Source organism: Lepidochelys kempii, chromosome 8 (genome assembly GCF_965140285.1).
Source record: "Lepidochelys kempii isolate rLepKem1 chromosome 8, rLepKem1.hap1, whole genome shotgun sequence".
NCBI classification, from domain to species: domain Eukaryota; kingdom Metazoa; phylum Chordata; order Testudines; family Cheloniidae; genus Lepidochelys; species Lepidochelys kempii.
Genome location: NC_136387.1, coordinates 5,291,292 through 5,310,671, shown reverse-complemented (window position 1 = coordinate 5,310,671; position 19,380 = coordinate 5,291,292). Strand labels below are relative to the sequence as shown.

Genomic DNA, 19,380 nt, shown 5'->3' with positions numbered 1-19,380 from the left:
CTGCTCTTCAGCATGGGAGGGGGAGGAGGAGGAAGATCGCTGCTACGTGCAATGGCTCTGCTCAGGCGATTACGGGAGTACACAGGAAGCTCCAGCTCCGCGTGGCAAGGGGAGGGGAACTTTAAAACAGCCGTCACCATCACTCCCTCTCCTCATCAGCACCTCTTAGAGAACAACCACTTCATCTCTGCTCTCTGTGGCACCAGCCCTGCTGCTTGGCATGAGTAACGTGGTCCAGCTCCCTTTCTAAGGGAAGAGACTGATTTGCAGGTGTGCCGTCTCCTGCTATTGATTGGCTAGGAAAGGGGGAATAGGGCAGAGAAGAAGCGCATTTGAGTGATTATAACACAGAACCAGGTGTCGGGAGATCTGCCATCAAATTGCTGTGCGACCTTGGGCAAGCCCATGTCCCCGTTTTTCCCATCTGTGAGTGGAGGCTCTTAATCCGTGCCTTGCTGGGGGGTGAGCTGGGAGGCTGAGTTCATTAAAGTCTGAAAAGCCCTTTTGAGATTCAAGGAGGGAAGGTGCTGGAGAAAGGCAATGTGTCATTCTCTTTGTTCCTTCACAGAGGGAAAGGACAAAGTGACCCAGAAGAAGATGAAAGCTCATTTCCCCCTTTGAAACTGGGCCCCAGATCCTTGCTTCTCTGAACACTCATGAATCCCCCTTCCCCTCCTCCCACTCACTTTCATCTGTTGTTGGGCTTTTGTTTTTTTAAAATTCAGGTTGATTTTGAAATTAAATTGCCCGCTCCCCCACCAAGCATTCCAGATTTCGGATCCCCTGCTTCCTCACCCCAGCCTCTACCATTTCCCATACATTTGCTTTGGGGGATTTTTCCACTGCAGATGCTAGGGGAATATTTTCTTAAAAGGTCTTTTATCACAAATTCTCTTTGGTCTCCCGCCGGAGAACATTTCTAAGGGGGACCTCGGTGACCTAGAGCTCAGGCTGCAGTGGAGTAAATATACTTTATAAGCGAGTCACAACAGGCTGTGCAAATAAACCAGCTTCCTCATGCCTGCAGAATCATTCAGGACAGACACTGATGAAACCAAACTAGAGTCATCCCTGGTGTAATTCCATTGGCCTCAATACAGTTACCCCAGGGACAAATTTCTGTACGAGTCCAAGGAGGGCGGATCCGGCCTCCTGCTTGCTGATTAGAGTCAGGAGGGTCTTCACATAAGATCCATGTTTCCTTTGCTTCCTGTCCTTAATTCTTTCCAGAGACAAAGTTATATCCTGTTTTGTTTATAGGTGACAGCACTCTCTTGCCTTTGCCCCAGGAAAACATCTTGTGGCAACTCAAAACTTTTTCTAGCCACTGTGCATCGCTGTTGTTAATGATCTCTTAGCCTCCCATGCCCTACTATGGTTGTAACCCATACATAACCATAAGGTGCAATTTCACAGATTCGCCCCACTGAAAAAAATCTAACTGTGGATGTTGGAAGTTTGACAAGCCTGAGTGGCGTTTCATGCTGCAAAATCATTTGCAAAATCCAAGGAATATTTCTATTTCCCCTTAAGCTTCCACTGCAGCTCTGCTCAGAACCTTCTTGACCCAGAGAAGCCTGCTCTCTTCAGTTTCACAAGAGCTTTTATTTTATCTGATATGTCTCCCTGCAACATCAAGAGGCACAAACCCTGATGGGTGGCAAGAATCCCTCTCAAGCCTGAGAAAACAGCAACAAATGGGCATTCTCCGGGTGGCGGTGGCTGGGGCTGCTTTTCTGTTTGATTTTCCCTCCACCCAACAGAGGTTTCTGTTAAAAGTGGGGGGTTTCTCAGTAACTGTCTAAATAATGCAATGTTGTTTGATTTCCACTAAGCAGCTCCTAAAGGGAGAAATTGTATCTGTATTTACAGCATTACTACATCTGAATGGCAAATAAGCCCAACTTCCTGACAACTTTCATTCCTGTTTTCTTTTTTGTATCTATGTGCCATGCATTTATGCAGGATGTTTTACATAAGCCACTCACTCTCTGCAGCTCACCCAAGAGATTCTTCCACCAGGGCTCTAGAAACTCTTCCAGAATGGCAAATGGAATGGAGAGAAGTTGATTGTTCTGTGTGTAATAATAATATATTAGGAATCAACTGGTAGCACCCACTGCAGTTAAACGTGAAAGCAGGTTCCATATTAATTCTCTTGTTTTCACATGCTCAGGTCTGGAAATGGCTGGGATTTTTTCAGCCGTGTTTTTTTCCCAACAGAAATTGCTGATTCAACTAAACAGAAACTTTTCATGGAAACTGGTTTTGACTAAACTTCCAGGAGGAAGGTTTCTTAGGTCCAGGATGGAATTTCTGGTTAAAACCAGAGAAGGAAACCCATCCCAGAGGTTAGAATACTCACTTGGGAGACCAGCTTTGAGTCCAGTCTCCAAAGCAAGCTATTAGCTATTCTGGGGTGGATCTCTCATGGTTTTTCATCTAAATAAAAAGTTGAAAGGTTGCTGTTTCATTCTGATGTGGAACATAAACAAATGTCAAAACCTCACATTTCTTGTGCAATCGAATTCTTGTTTTCCACTAGACCTACTCGGAACTCATTGGCAAGTCCCCATTTGGGCTAACACCTATCCCTGAGATTTGAGTATTCAACCTTTTTCCTACTGGAACACTTTCCCCATTCTAAGAACCCTCCCCCACTATTCCTAAGCTATCCATCCCCTCTAGCCAGGATCCCCTCATGCCATTTAGTTGGGCAACGATGGCAGCTGTGACATTCCAAACAGATGTCTGTAACCCCAAGATTGAGAACCCCTGCTCTAGGGTACAAGAGATGACTGATATCTACCAAGAGAAGAAATATTTCCTATAGTGCAAATATGTGACATGTAAGAAGTCTCCAAATATGAAAGGAAAGTATCTCTCTCTCTCTCATTCTCTGAGCACAGTGACATAATGTTCTACGGCTGAGAATTCAAAGCCACCTTGGTAGCAGGAGGCCCCATTCCCGTTAATACTGATAGGAATGCGTCATCCAAATCCCTTATGCAAATTTGTATATCTCAGGCGCCAATGGTATTGCACACTGTGCAGTATGCTCAGCAGATTTTCCCACATCTGCAATTGGATTCCTTGACCCAGCAGAGCCCCATTGACTTCACTGGGGTTCCATCTGGGTGTTGGATCCTATTGCAGAGTCAGGGAGGCCTATGGCTGTAAAAGACCTGGTCTAGTACTATGTCAAAGGGTACTCAATCACCCTTTTCTCTTCCCGGGAGGTTCTTGCTTTTTACTCCATCTGCCCAGCTGTATGATTGTAGCACAATGTATAAGGCCAAGAAACTCACATTTGCTCACAGTCGGTCACTAGCTCAAAGGAAAGATTTAGAATCCTTTGTTCTCTCGATTTGTGTTTGTTCCCAGCCCCTCTACATTTTACAACCTGGTTGGGCCCTCTCTCCTTTAGCTCCTTTGTTCAAGCCCACACACAGGCTCCAAGTTTAATAGGCATAACCTATCTGTAGGGGCTTCATCTGGGTATGTTAGCTAGGTGCACTTCTGGTAAATTGTTTGCTCCAACACCCATTGCAAGTCATTTGTACAGAAGTCCACAAAATTACAAATCCAAGATCCAGATCCAGCCATCTGTCACAGCTCTGTGTTTGTGCTGTCTAGGGAATAGAGTCTCCCACAATGATTAAAACTTCCCAAGTTAAGCTACTGTTTGTATGGTTTGGATATTTTGACAAGGTTCTCAGAGGCCTTGGGGTCTGAGCACTGTAGAAATAAAAGTCTACTAGGTATCATTTATTATGCTTACAACATAGGCAAGATTGGTGCTATTATAAAGCCTACGAAATAATGGCTGTATTATCTCTGACATTGAACAGGTCTGAAGAAAGCTATGAATACACTAATTCAGCGTTAATATGAAGATGGGGAGAAAAAAACCTACAACAAATGACTGTTACAGAGAACCACTCAGGGCTAGACTTAAACCATAAAAGTGTGTACATTCAGAAGTCAAAGGCCTCTGCAAGTCTGTGCCTAGCTTAACCTGGTGTGTTTGGGTATTAAAAAAGACTTGACACTAGAGCTGGGAGAAATTTTTTTGACCCAAACGTTTTTTGGTAGCAAAAAAATGCAGATTCTGTAACACTGAAACGTTTTTCAATTTCATGTCAGTTTCATCAAATTTTTTAGGTCAAACATCGTCCTCCCTCTAAGCCCTCCTCCCCCCAAAAAATAATTTTAAAACAATCATTGATGTTTTCCAATCAAAACATTTCAATTTTTCTATTTGAAACAACAGTTTCTTCTGAAATGTTCATGCATTTTATTTTCTTTAAATGTAAGAATGCTAAAAATGCATAAAATTAATATGAAACATTTCATGTGATCCAAAACCATTTTTTCAACTTTTCAATTCACTGAAAATTTAGAAACATTTCTTTTCCCAGGTTCACCCAAAACAATTGGTGGGAGGGGAGGGGGAAGGCAGTAGGAAGTGGTAAAAGAAAACCAAAAAAGATCTGTTATTTACACACTTCCACTCCGAACAGTATGTTATTTCACAGACCATATATAACACAGAACTCAGGCACAAAGGAGGTAAGTTCTGGGTAGAGTGCCAGCCAGCATTTCCTGACACATTTTTTTAAACATTATTTAAATTTAACATGTTGCATTTATACCCTTACTGCTCTTTTCTTGGTACATTATAAAAGCTCCATGAATTAGAGCAATGAGCTATTTTGGCACATGAAGAGTTTACCTTTAGACTACTCTTCAGACAGATATCTGTAATATGCAGTTGTTAAAATTTATGCTGTAAATAATGCACACACAAAGAAAATCTCAGACCTATAAAACTCTCTAGCTCTAGCACTTTACAGCAGTATATTGCAAAGCACTTCACAATCTTTATTATATTTATCCTCACAACACACCTGTGAGATGGTAAATTATTATCCCCCATTTTACTGATGGGAAACTAAGGCACAGAGAGGCTAAGTGACTTGCCCAAAGACAAACAGGACATCTGTGTCAGAGCAGCAAACTGAATCCAAGTCTCCCAAGTCCTAAACTGCCACCTTATCACTGGACCAGCTTCCTTTCCATGGTGGGTATGACTAGCCCTTCCTATTCTGAGGCCACATCTACGCTACCCACCGGATTGGCGAGTAGTGATCAATCTATTGGGGATCGATTTATCACGTCTAGTGTAGACACGATAAATCGATCCCCGATCACTCTGCTGTCAACTCCGGAACTCCACCACGGTGAGAGGCGGAAGCGGAGTCGACGGGGGAGTGGCGGCCGTCGATCCCGCGCCGTGAGGATGCGAAGTGATTCTAAGTCGATCTAAGATACGTTGACTTCAACTATGCTATTCTCGTAGCTGAAGTTGCGTATCTTAGATCGATACCCCCCCCCCCCAGTGTAAACTAGGCCTCTGTCACAAAGGAAAGCTCCCCCTGTGGGATGGTTTGGGGAAGGAAGAGTATCTCTCTGCTGCCCATGCAAAAGAAAAGCACTCCTACTCTTTGATAGCTCTTCCTTCCTTGCCCAGATCAGGTTGCAGTTTGCCAGCAGGACCACATTTCATGTGGTTCCTTCTGCTCATCTGCGGGCATATGAGTCTAGTGTACACCACATGTTTGTAGTCTGTGTGGCTTTTATTTGAGATTATGGGGAAAACAACAAAAACCAGCAAAGGGCAAAAGTAAACTCACCAAGGGTGAGCAAAGCGTACAGATCCCCTCTAACATGCTGTATCAATCACACAACAGCAACTGCCTTTGCAAACAGCAGACTCCTAGACACTTAAAGACACTGCACCCAGAAGATATAATAACCATTACATCACTACAAACACCACAGGCTCGGCTGAGCTGGGGAAAACTCTCCTGACCCTAGATTTAGGTCTTTCCACCATATCCTTTGCATTACTCTCTATGGTTGTCCACCCATAGCATCTCTTTCTTCTCACTTGGGAAGGTGATTCTCTAATTCCCAGGAGACAATTTAGAGGAGATTTGTTATGGAGATAAATGTATTATTGTTATTTAAACTTTATGTGTTACAGTAGCATCTACAGGCCATTGCAGTTGGGTACAAATATAAACAGAATAACAGTCCTGCCCCCAAAGAGTTTGCGGTCTAAAAGCCAGGACATAACAGGTCACAGAGACAAACAAGCACACTTGGGTAGAGGATAGGGAAACCAAAATAATAGGATGAGAGCAATTCTTAGCCACTCAGGAGCACTAATACTCACAAACCCTATGTAGGCACCCAGGGCAAACAAACCCCTGGAGTTTTAAAGAAGTTTCTTTCCTTTCAATTTAGAAACCAGGAGTAGAGAAGAGATTGGCCCTCAAAACAAACATAAACCCCTTTCTGAACTTGCCTGGACAGTCATTTACATCTGTGCTTAGTGGGTATCTGATCCTACAGTTCTGATCTAGTAGGTTTATCACACACTTTGCTCAGCTGTTAGTGATTTCACATGATGCAAGGCCCTATAGGACCAGAGCCTAAGCATGCAAGCAAGAAACTGGCTGCAGCTGAGTGGATATGTGCTTGGGAAGGGGAGGGATGTCTCAGGGCCGAGACTTGTGGGAAAATCCCTTGGGGCTATATAACAGCCTGGCTGAACTACGACAGTTGCTCAGTAAGTAGAGATTTCTTAAAGGAGCTTGTTGTTTGGTCCCTTGGTTAAAGTCTGTATCCACAGGGGTCAACTATTACATTAAGTTGTTCCTTCTCATGTATTTGTCAAGCAATAGCCTTAAGGCTTTGTTGATTCTTTTAATTCAGGTACACCTAAGGGCAGGACCGACATTCTATACTGCAAAATAACCCAGAAGCTGAAAGTTAGAAAAGGAGGAAGCAGAGGGGAAGGGGAAATAATTCCACGTGGTCAGTGAGAGGGGTTCTGGGGTCATTCTGGGGTTAGAGAGAATGCAGGATCAGGTCTCCAAATGTCATCTGCGACTGGAATGTTCAGAGGGTACATTCGTTATCCAAATGATTCCATATAATGAATGATTTATGAGCCAAACACACACTTCATTTATGTTTTAGCTTCTACATTTGTCATAAACATTACTAGTAACACATCTGTGTTCAAGCTGCATTATTTGTACTAGAACATGTCTTTAAAAATCCCGGAAATAAATTTGTAACGAGAACAAAGCATTTTTTTCTGGGTTCAAACTAAAACAAACCAAGAATGAATTGTTTGCAGTGTGTACCATGTGCATATAGACCTTAGATGCTCATGTATCCTACCATGGTGATGAGCATATAAATGCCTAGAGATAATTAGTTTTAAAAATAAATACACCTGGAAACAAACACATTTGACAATTAATTCATCTTTCATTTACCTACCGAAGTCAGAGTTACAAGATTAGGCCCTGATCCTGCAATTTACAGCTCAGAAGTCAATGGGGATCTTTATCTTCCCACACATGGGAAATTACAGGATCTGGGACTTAGTGGATGAGGGGAAGAGAGTGGATGTAATATATTTAGGTAAAAAATGGTGTCATTTGGATTGAAAACTGGCCAAAAGACTAAACAGTGGGTAAGGAATGAGGAATAGTCAAAAGGCATTGCGTTGCAGTGGCAGGGATGTGTCTGATACACAGGTTGGTGTTACAGATAACCTTGAGTACCATGTTTATTAAAGATCTAGAAGTGGGAGTAAATAGCAGAACAGCTGAAAACAAGGGATGGGCTGCCGGGGAGGAGATGCAAATGCCAGTGAGGGCAGAGAAAAAAATAGAAAGGGGCCTTGAGAGGTTTAAAATGTCGTCAGAAAATAACTTTGAAAAAGCAAACCACAGCTGGGAAAACTAAGCCAAAGCACATATTTTCAATGGGAGGCAGAAACATGGAGAGCAGGAGTGCTACAAAGGAAGCAAGATTGAAAGTAGGCAACGAATTAGATTTGCAATGTCATGCATCTGTGGGGAGGGGGAAATGGCCAGTGCAAATTTGGGAAGCATATGCACATATTTTATTAACCATGGTATATAAAAGTATAACTAGGATTGATGGGATGAAATTAAAGAAAGGGAATATTTAGGGTAAGTGCCATGAAAACCTCCTGATGGTAAGAAATATTTGGCTGTCAAATAGCCTCTCCAGAGAAATACTGGGAAAAAGCCCATGGCTTGCGGCTTACAAAGCTTTTCTATATCAACCTATAACAGGCTTTAGAACAACTACTTTCAAAAGCCTCATCAAAAAGGAAACTTGTACTGAAGACAGGTGCAGATGTCTATGTCTAGCAGAACTGCTATGAATAACTATAACACATTAGGGAAAGAAAAGAAGCTGTTAATGACAAAATGCATTTCATTTACAGCAAGTTCTACCTTACATGACACATTTGGCTTCTGTTATCCCACCCCCCCCTTCACCCCACCCCCTTTATTTAATAGTTACGATGTTATAGCTTGCAATTAAATGTTATGCTGAGCTACCGAGTTCCAAAATGCTGGGTATTTTCTCAGCACATCATGGTTTGGGGGAGGGATAGCTCAGTGGTTTGAGCATTGGCCTGCTAAACCCAGGGTTGTGAGTTCCATCATTGAGGGGCCCATTTATGGATCTGGGGCAAAAATTGGGGATTGGTCCTGCTTTAAGCAGGGAGTTGGACTAGATGACCTCCTGAGGTCCCTTCCAACCCTGATATTCTGTGATTTTCTTAAATGATTTTTTCCCCAGTGTTCTTGATTCCCAAACAGAAAGCAGCAAGACTGTGTCGCAGGAGTGAGTTTTTACCAGTGTAGCAGTGACTGGAGGTGGACTAATCAGTAAAATGCCAGACATGTTTTTGGAGCAGTGGTAGGGGAATCAGTTACACCTTTATTTCTCACCTCAGTTTATAGTATGGATGTAATTTTCCCATTAGTAATCATCTTTAATATTCATTGCTCTGCTTCTGGGGACTTCAAATGTATAGAAACCAAGTTTTTCACTGAAGGAGGAGATAGGCTAGAGGGACTGTATAATATACTTTGCATATGGTAAATATGATTTTTTTAACCTCATCCCAATTCATGAATAGATTTCACAGGACTTTATTGCAACTGTGTTTGCTCATAGTGATGTGGCAGGGTATTTATGACTCAGAAATGAGCCTGTTTAGTGGATGGGAAGAGAGAAGCCTTTAAAAAGGCTCGGGTTAAAAAGGCGCGATAGCAGGCCGTGGGAATACTGATTAATGGCTCTGAAAATACGACATGACGTGCAGATTAAAGGCAATAGAAAAGAGTGAATATTTTAAAGATTTTTTCTTTCAAGATTTTTAGGACGCAGTTTTCCATAGTGGATAAAACACTGATTATTAACATTGCTTATTTGCATTATGGTAGCGCCTGGAGGCCCCAAGTAATATCAGGGGCTCATTATGCAGGGTGCTCTATAAACACATAGTGAGAGGCAGGCCCTGCCCCAAGGAATTTGCACTCTAAATAGGCTAGAGCTGGAGAAGGCAGTTTTCTCCCCATTCTGAAGTTGGGGAATTGAGGCTCAGAGAGATTAAGTGACTGGCCCAAAATCACACAGCAAGTCTGTGGCATCAGTGCTCGGATTGAACCCAGCTCTCTTTTCTCCCACTCCAGTGCCTTAGCTACACAACCATCCTTAGCCAAACTTTCCCCAGTTAGAAAAGGCTGTATCTATCCACAAAGGGTACCTGGCCATCCTCAGTAAGCTATTTGAATACCCAACCTATCTCCGCAAAGGCCTCATACCATTGTAAATGGCGTCACTACCATCTTGGGCCATGCTGATTAGCCATTGTTTTACTGCTACCCCAGAAAGTATTGGTGTCAAGTGCAATTCTACTTGGAGTGACATTCAGATTGGTAGCCTCCGCGAGCCAAAGTATCCGGCAAGTCGTCAGCCTGGCTGTATATCCCACTGCATACTACATTTGCTATAAAATGTGGTCTAATGGTTAAAGAACAGGACTAGGAACAATGTCTCCTTAGTTTTCTTCTTACCTCTACCATTAAATTGCTCTGTGGCCTGGGGCGAGCATGTGAACAACTCTCTCCCTCTTTGAATTGGGGAAGAATAGCGTCCATCTTCTTCACACAAGTGTTGTGAGGCTTAATTCACAGATGTCTGCAAAGCACACTGGGCTGGATTCTCAACTGTGTCCAAGGTCTGCAGCAATGCAATGAGAAGGGGGCAGGAATGGCATGCTGGTCACAACCCCTGATCCCAAGCCACCCAGCCAGACACAAGTTGGAGCTGCAAAGGGGCAAAGTGGAGTTTGCAGGCCACAGAATTAGATTTGCCCAATAAAATTTGCTGTATAAGTGCAAAGCATTATGCACGAACTGCCAGCAGCTCACCCTTGGTTGCATGTAGCTACTACAATTAGTGCTGGCCTTGCACCTATTCACCCTCAACAATTTTCTTGACTCAAATCCATTAAATAGAATTTGTGAGCTCAGATGACTGGAATGATGGCCTCCTACCCACTTTGACAGCTCCATTCATGGGAGAAAATCATAATTTTTCTGTAAACAGACTGACTAGAGATCTTCAAAAAAAATTGGTTTTGTTTTTAATTTGCTATTCCTCAACAAAACAATCATTCTACCATTACATATTTATTTAAATATGTAATTTATTTAAATATGGCTTATTTAAAAATCAAGGAAGAAGCTGATGGAGCTTTCACAAAATCATCTATTCACTTCCACCGTATTTTTTCAGACATCCTTATTTATAGTCTTTTGCTGCCCTGTGATAAAAAAGAGAAAAAAAAAAAGGCAAATTTGGATCCTTCCCCTGTCCCCTCCCCCCACCATCAGAACCAAGTTTCAAGATTGTAGGTTTTAAAAAAAGCATTTGAATCTGTGAAATCTGATATGGGAGATTTGAGTGATTGCTGATGGAGAGGTCAAAGGTCAATTTGGGGTTGCCTCCATCCATACTCTGGAGTCCAGAAGCATAACCAGCTGCAGGATTCTAGTTCAAAAGTGTACTTGAATCGTTGAAATCATAGAGGAAAGACCAGTTGCCATTTTGTTGATTTCTGATGGCCAAAGGTAAATTCTGTTTCCATTTTTCTTCCATTCTTCTCACTTAACCATTTCTCTGGTATTGCAAGGGCCTGGGTCCCACCTATTCTCTGCCTGTGGGCTGCAAGATTTTGGACTCATTTCAGTTGTTGGGTTTAGTGTGCGGGTGCTGGGTGGTGGTGGTGGTCTGAAGTCTGGTAGTCCCTTTTGTCCCTTTTGGCCTAAACTCGATGACACTATACCCAGCAACCTGCAATAAATAAACATCCCAAACTGGATTTTTGCTCAACGGGAGCACAGAAATTAATTGTCAGCCATTCAAGTGTCTATATCACTATTAAATTTCTTTCCAACTATTTGAAAAATCCATGTCACTTTCTTTACTGCTTGTGGGTGTTTTTGTTAAAATGTTTTGATTCCTTTTTCACTAACAAGGGAGAAAAGTTAATGCCAGCAGCACATATGCCCACAAGCAACCCTACAATAATTAACTAGTGTTCATATGTGATGGCAGGGAGTAACACACCTTGATTTGGAAAGCAGATTTGGTTTCAAGCTTCCAAGAGATTATTACAAGTACTGCAGGACACAGTGAAAGGAAACCATACCTTTTAAACTGTTTAAAATGGCTGGGGAGGAATGTTTCTTGCATTATGACTTGAGGCTGATTTGTGGTTGAGCGAATATATGGGAAATGTCTACTTTCAGGTAAGGAAATATGTTAAAGCCATCAGGGAATATAGGATCTATTTTTCCTGCTAGAGAACTCTGTGGGCGTGTCATTGGGATTTGGTGAAGAGATGCACTCTGGTGCTTCAGCCACATTGGAGCACTATGAGGACAAATGTTTGTGAGTTGTTCTGAGTTGTTCCTAATTGGAACAGACACTAACACCCTCTGATCCAAATTCCACTGGCTTCTCCGACCTGATGTCAGGTCCTCCATCACTGTGTGAGGGTTGCCTCCAAGCAGACTGTGCTAAAAATAAAATACGCTCACACAGACGCACACAGAGCAAGCCAGACAAGAGTCTTCAGGACTGTTTCTTGACACCCTTAACGACAGTGGGTTTGTTTTGCTTTGAGTTCAAATCTAGATGATTGTGCTTTGTTTCTGTTTCCCAGGTGAAGGAAGAGTTGCGTTATGGTAATAAGACTTCAGCCATTGAGGAGCTCAGTCTTACCTGGGGATTTTTAAATGCCTTGCAAATGAAGTTAAATCTTCAGCTGAATATTACATTTCACATCTCCAGTCATGGGAGACAGTAGCACTTTTAAAACAACCGAGAGGTGAACTACTGCTAAATACTCCTCTCTAGTGACCTCTCCAGCTCCCTCAACAGCAAACAATTTGTTTTCTAAAGTTCTGTTCCTGGATTCCCACCAGAATCTCCCCATGTTCCTTACTCAGGAAACCAGTAGCCTCCTGAGATTTCTCACTTGCTTTCCTTTGTGGCCGGTGTCCCTCCACGGCTGCTCTAGGTTCCCTAGCATTGGCTCTGAGGGAACTCTCATGGTGGGAAAAGTGCCATCTACTGAAAACAAACAAACTTGCCCAAGGTTTGAGAATCAGTTTCTGCATGTTCCGTTATGCTATTTGTAGGAGAAAGGGTGTTTCCTTGCTGTTTTTAATGGGTCAGATTAAAAAACACAGATCCGAGCTCCGTGGAACTCAGATGTGGGTCTGTGATGGGGTGTTCACCCGCACTAGCCTAGAAGGGGTTAAAAAGGCAGAGAAGGGGCCACTTAACCAGAGAGGCTACAGCTGAGGGGAATTAGGTGGCCTAAGAAATCCCATGAGTGATGATGGAGTGCAGGTGAGAAGGAACAGGGAGGGCTAGTATAAAGCCAGCAACCTGGCAGAAGCGAGGGAGCCAATGGCCACACACTGGCCAGTAGAGAGGGAAGAAACCTAGGGCAGAGGGTGTGGCAAAAGGGCAGCAAGGGGGCAGCAGACCTGGAAAGGGGCTAATCCCCAGAGCAACCAGGAGGAGGTACCCTCGCGGAGAGTGTATCGTGTGATAGGGTCCAGATGTAATGACTGACCCCTGTCTCTAAAATGGGTCAAACTGAAACTCCAGTTCCAAACACCCCCCAACTTCCCAGAAGCAGGACTCTTAGGGGGTCGAGCCCTGCCGCCCGCCAACTGCTTAGAGAGAGCAATTGTTTATATATTCCGAATTTCTTCCTCACCTTCCTCCCCTGCAGTGAAAATGTGCAGTTTAAAGCTGGAGGATGTCTCTTTCCTTATTTTAGGGCTGTTGACTCAAGTGCCTGTGTGTATGTCTTCAGCTGACTGACAGGTGTCAGTGGAAGAGCAATATCCTGTGTGTGCTTTCAACATAATGCCTATTTCCTAACCCTGTCAGGTTTCAGTTATTTAATCTGGGGGTTTTCGTATGAAAGGAGAAGCCAAGAGAAGACTTGGGAAACAGAAAGGATCTTCTTATCTTAAAGGCAGAAATGCCTGTAAATTGAACCATGCACCTTATCCCCACCACAGCTCATGGCCAAAGTGTTTGCAAAGGGTCTGTTGCCTACTCAAGAGAGGATGGTAGCTCAAATTGAGCCAGATTTGAGTGAATGGAGATCTGGGAAGGATAACTGAGGAATCTGACCATTCTGTTTTGTGCTGCCTTTTCCCCTATCCGTTAAAAACTTCTCCCAGTCATTTTCACACCAGTTGCCCCTCATATTCAGTTCTCAACAAAAAAATGCAACCCGTAAGACAACGAAAAAAATTCCAAATTCCCTTCTTCCATTAAACTCATGGAAAGTATTTATCTCCTTTATTTTCTGCCTGATTAATACATTTGGTACACCAGTCTCAAGAGCTTGAACAATTTGACCATTATTGCTTGTCCATCACTGGAGTTAGGACTATTGCTGTAAAGGTGATTGAAATTCTTAACTATTAACATGACTAACATTTTCTAATTAATTGCCATGAAAAATCCCCTGTTGTTCCCCAAATGATCAAACCCTGGCCAGTCTTTTCCCCCAAATAATCTGCAGTGACTAGCAGTGGTTTCTGTGAATCTGGAAACATGATATGAGCCAGGGGTCTTTTCCAAAATTACTAACAATAAGGACTGTTAGTTCTTTCAATCCTCTTTGGTGCAATCTGTTGCAAATGAGAGAATTCCTGGGTATCCCAGAACAGCGTAGGAGTGTTGACTGTGCATGGTTGATCCATAACAGTTATTTTTTTTTTATTTTACAAAATAAAACAATTTCACATAGCAAATATGTTTGAGGAAATCATGGTATGCTAAGAAATAGGCGAAATTTACTGGCTGGATTATTAATTGCAAATGACTGGCTCAGCTGTACAAAGCATGTCACTTTAATCATGCAGTGAGTCTGAGCACTGGCTCCCTAGAGCTCTGAGTCTTATCTCTCACATATGGAATCATACAACACTGTTCATTAGTCCCGTTGGCCCAGTCACATGGAAATGATGTTGAGAATACTTCTATCTGATCTGCTACTTTTCTGTGGCAATGTGACAGTCCCAGGATGATGGCTGATATAGACACTACTGCCAATTGGAAAGAGACTCCATAGTGAGACAAAGAAAAGGATTTTTTTCTATTGCAATTTTGGACCCATGGTGTCTTCCCCTCTTTAAGAGATGGCAAGAGAGTGACCACAGGTTCTTCTCCTGCGGGCTTTTAGAAAGGATTTTATAAAAACCCCAAAATGTGCATGTTCTGCTGTTGCAGGATTTCTGTGTCCCAATGGTGCAGACTGAACTGCAGAAAGAGGAAGGCCAGCCTGGAGGTTAAGGCAGTGGTTTTGCCCTCGTGGGATCTGGGTTCAAAGTCCTAGCTCTCCCACAGACTCCATGAGTGATTTGGGGCCAGTCATGAGCAGCCAGACTTTCAAAAGTGATCCCCTCCCATTCAGAAGAGCTCAACACGCACCATGCGGAGCTCTTTTGAAAACCTGGCCTCTTTATTTTGGTGGCTAAATGGAAGCCCTGAGCTATTTGGAAAACTTGGCCCTTAATCTCTCTGTGCCTCAGTTCCGGGCCCAGCTTGTTGTGTGGTGCTCAGATTCCCAGCCGCATGCCTGAGGGGGAGGGTACTCCATTGGCCTCTCACTGGGCCCGAGCCTCTTGGTTCCTTCCCACACCCTTTGGGGAGGTGGGAATTAATCCCATGAATAAATGCTGCATTCAGATACAACCCTAATGCTTTTATCTGACCATGGACAAGCCTCAGTTAGTGCAAGAGACCATTAAGGGCTCCTACATGGGGGCAAGGGTCATGCATACACCCGCTAGCAATAATACAGTTGTACGGAGTCCCAACGCTTAAATATACTCCCTCAGGCATCCAAACGGCCCCCAGCCCCAGTCAGGGTTCCTTCTGCAATGGCTGCTAGTGCTTGGGCATGGGGCGAGCTCAGAGGGGGAGCTTCAGTCTGCTGCATCACTGGTATCCATCACCATGGTGGTCAGAACACCTCTGCTGAGTCAAGGCTGCTCCTTCAGCCTGGCTGTAGCTTTGATCCTGGTGTATTTACTGGGCCAAAGCCCTAGCCCCAGGTTCTGGCTGTGTTTGGGGCAGCTCCCTTCAGCAGTGGCAACAGCATGTGATCTGACATCTCTCTCTAGCGCAACTCCTGTGCCAGCAGATTGGTCCAGAGCCGACCAGGTGGCCAGCAACCAGTCCTCTGGTCCCATTTGGACAGGGCTGAGATTCTGCTCTGGAATGGGATTCCTCTCCTCCAAGGGAACGTGGGCTGGAAGCTGCAGGATTTCCTCCCCGTCCTCTCGCCAGCTAGGGCTCTGGGGCCAGCTCCACGGTCTGCCTTCTCCCTAATTGCTCAGGTTAGCGCGGACCCTTTCACACACCTGCCGTGTGCATGTGGAGTGGGGACTGCACACCCATGTGCAAAATGGGACTAACAGTTCTTCCTGTCTGCCATCCATTGTCTGTCTCCTCTCTTTAGACTGTAAGTTCTTTGGGGGCAGAAATTGTCTCTTAGGATGTTTATGCACAACAGGGCCCTGATCTCAGTTGGGGGCCTCTTGCAGCACTGTAATACAGATACAAAACAATAAGAAAATCCAGCAGATGTTTAAAGTGTTAGCATGACATGCTGACATCCCTGGGTCAAAAGTCACTTTGACCTGTCATCTGAGTCTCCATGATAGTGGGATGAGTTAGACATTTAACTGGCTGGTCACTTGAAGCATGACAAAACTTTCACCATCCTCCGATGAAAGACCAGAGAGAGATGTATCCATCTGCCACCTGCTAACTATTAGGGCATCAGGTCAGTGGTTTCCAGTCTCATACCCTTCCTGAGCATATCAGAATGGGAAAAGTCATGGTGGTGGCCAGACTGAAATGAGTCCTGAAATCCTGGGCTTTCCTTGCAAATCTTCATCAGATCCAGAGTCTGAGTCAGCTAGTCTGTTTCTTTTATCAATGAGACTGTTTTCTTCTTGTTCCGATGCGTGCTTCGAGGGTGTCCCAGCGGTGGCAGTGGGGTGAGTGGGTGCTGGGATTGTCATGATGTTCAATTCAGCCTTCTAGAGAGATGTCTGATTGTCATACCTTAAAACAGCCCTTCCCTCGCAGGGCTGTGTTTGGCTTAGTATGGTGGGGATATGCTGGACTGCCACTGCTTATACATAGGAAGGAGAATATCCATAGTTAATGCTAATAAAAATAGACTTTGGAAAGGGATGTGAAAGTCCTGATTTCAGGGATGAAACCAATCTCTAGCTTTTAGGGGGTAGGATGAGCTTTATATAGGGGTGGGGCAGATTATCCCACATCTGCCTGCTGCAGGGTTTCTTGCACCTTCCTCTGAAGCACTTGAGGCAGGGCACTGTCTGAGATGGAATCACTGTCTGAGATGGCTCCAGAGCTGTATGGTCTGATCCAGCCTGGTAATTCCTGTGACATGGAGTTTATCGGGGGCGGGGGGTCAATGGTAAGCTCAGGAGTAAGGCTATCTGAGGATGACTCTTGATCCCCACCCTCAGTCCTCCTTGGAACACATGGAATACATAATGCTGCCTGCCACCAGTCTAGAAGCAGATCATGCTATTCCTGAGGACCGTGCAGGGGTTTGCCAGGGGACCCCAAAATGAAGCTGTCACATCAGCTCCTCCTCCTTTATTTAACATGGGGCAGCGCGAAGCCTTGAGTCAGTGTAAATGTCACCGCCAAGGGGTCTTTAAGACATGGAGTGACAAGGGAAGGAAATGCTAGTGCCAGGAGTTCTGACAGCGGGAAATGCTGTCACTCTCAGTGCCTGGGGCTTGGAGATGTATTGATAATAACTGGAATGTGCCATAAACAGGAGCAATATTAAATGAATCTGACTGTGTCTGGGACTGAGCTTTACAACCCGCAGTGTGGGCTGCTCTCTCTGCCTCACTGAAATCTTGAGGCAGGTTTCCAGCAGCTCCCACAATCTCATTAAGTGCTCTCCTAAGGAGGCCATCGACATGAGACAGCAACCTCCCATACTGCATAGCAGCACCAGTAACTGCTGAGATCAGAAACCAAGAGCTGACACACACCCTGACGGGCTAGTCATGGTGAACTTCCAGGCCACCATCTCCTGATCCAGCCTTCCCCACCCCCAGGCTTCGAAAGTAAAAGAACATAAGAATGGCCATACTGGTTCAGATCAAAGGTCCATCTAGCCCAGAATCCTGTTGTCCAACAGTGGCCAATGACAGGTGCCCCAGAGGGAATGAACAGAACAGGGAATCATCAAGTGACCCATCCCCTGTCACCCATTCCCAGCATCTGGCAAACAGAGGCTAGAGACACCATCCCTGCCCATCCTGGCTAATAGCCATTGATGGAACTATCCTCCATGAATTTATCCAGTTCTTTTTTGAACCCTGTTATAGTCTTGGCCTTCACAACATCCTCTAGCAAAGAGTTCCACAGGTTGACTGTGCGTGGTGTAAAGAAATACTTCCTTTTGTTTGTTTTAAACCTGGTGCCTATTAATTTCATTTGGTTCTTGTGTTATGAGAAGGCATAAATAACACTTCCTCATTTACTTTCTCCACACCAGTCATGATTTTATAGAACTCAGTCATATCTCCCCTTAGTTGTCTCTTTTCCAAGCGGAAAAGTGCCAGTCTTCTTAATCTCCCCTCATACGGCAGCCGTTCCATACCTCTAATCATTTTTGTTACCCTTTTCTGAACCTTTTCCAATTCCAATATATCTTTTTTGAGATGGGGTGACCAGATCTGCATGCATGGAAACAGGCATATAGGCCTCCCCAGGTACAAAAGATACTAGGAACCCAAGGGCCCCCTGACTGCTTGGAGCGTGAAGTAGGGTTGAGGTGTGTAGCAGACATTGAAAACAGGCCAGTCTGCAATAACTTAAAGCAACGTCCGTGGGCTGAACTCTGCCCTCGTGGCTTTGTGGCCTGGCCGGATGTGGTGTCCGTGAGAACCAGCCAGCTCCTTAGTGGGAAGCCCCTCTCAGCAGCGTCCCTCTCCACAGAAATAGCCAATGACTCCTCTGCCTCCCCCCAGGCGTGGCAGGGGCCTTGCTGAGGAGTTGGGCTAGAAGGAGGCAGTGCCGTCCCTACATCCTTGAACAGGCAGCTAAGTTGAGGATGACACAACAGGGCTGAGCAGTCTCGGCACCCCCACAAGGCGTCTTAGCCAGCCAGTTGTTTCAAAGCCGCCATCTCCAAGGAAGGGTGGGGGGGCTCCTCGGCTCGAACCCTGTCATCTGGGAAAAGGAAAGCACAGCCTCTGGAGCCCTCCACTCAAAAGCTACCTTGTTTGGGGCTCCTCTAGCTGATCCCCCATGGTCCCTGAACTTCTCTGTCTCCCCCCAACACACACACAATTGCAGGCAGTTCCCGAGGGGCAGTGAGCACATATTCCAGGCCAAGACCTACACTAGCCTCTGTAGGGAGATGAAAGGGCCCCAATCCGTGGTTATCCTGGGCATAGGGAGCTCATTTTCATGCACTTCCCATTTCCTTCTGGGCCAGCACCAGACTTGAATACAGAGCTGCTGTTGGCCACTGTGAGTGTCTAACCATGGCAACAGTGATTTTCCTAATGTGGGGCCAGTGACAGTACAGCCCACATAGATGGACATAAAGGGTTATAAACCTAGCCTTGGCTCCGTGTGTTTGACACACATATGCACAGTGTAATGCAATTCAGCATTACCCTATATCATCTATGCTGTGTGTGTGCATATTGTAACCATATATTGTTTGTGATGGCCAAAGGTACATTATAGATAGTTGCCAAAGTGCAGGGTCTGAACTCTTCAATGCTCTTTGACAAGCTTTGCTGGACTTGGGGGTGGGGAGTACAGATTGTACCAGTTAGGGTGCCAATGCTC

The 19,380-nt window shown here is 44.6% G+C and overlaps 1 protein-coding gene across 7 annotated transcripts in view; it reads left to right on the top strand.

Moving 5' to 3' along the window:
- GRIA1 (glutamate ionotropic receptor AMPA type subunit 1) overlaps window positions 1–19,380 on the top strand; it is a 163,208-nt gene that overhangs the window by 60,840 nt on the left and 82,988 nt on the right. The window lies entirely within an intron of this gene.